We start from the raw sequence: 266 nt of genomic DNA, 5'->3' as shown, positions 1-266 counted from the left end.
CGCTGGCCGAAGTTAGTTTTATTCCCTCGCCGGGCCACGGAGTCTCAGAGCGGTTCGACCCCAGGATTCCACCGGGTTCCGGCACTAAGAAGGCGGCGTTTCTTGGCCGGCGACTGGAAGTTGCGGCCACTAGTCCCCGCTCGCCCTCGGGGCTGCTCCGTCCCTCCTGTCCCCGGGACCCCCAAGGGGAGTTTCCGGTGCCCCTGACCGGAAGAGGGCGCGCGGCGGCGCGATGATGGCGGCCTTGGCAGACCTGCCCGACTCGG

Source organism: Fukomys damarensis, unplaced genomic scaffold, assembly GCF_012274545.1.
Source record: "Fukomys damarensis isolate Sample0158 unplaced genomic scaffold, DMR_v1.0_HiC HiC_scaffold_37, whole genome shotgun sequence".
NCBI classification, from domain to species: domain Eukaryota; kingdom Metazoa; phylum Chordata; class Mammalia; order Rodentia; family Bathyergidae; genus Fukomys; species Fukomys damarensis.
Note: the sequence above shows the minus strand (reverse complement) of the source record.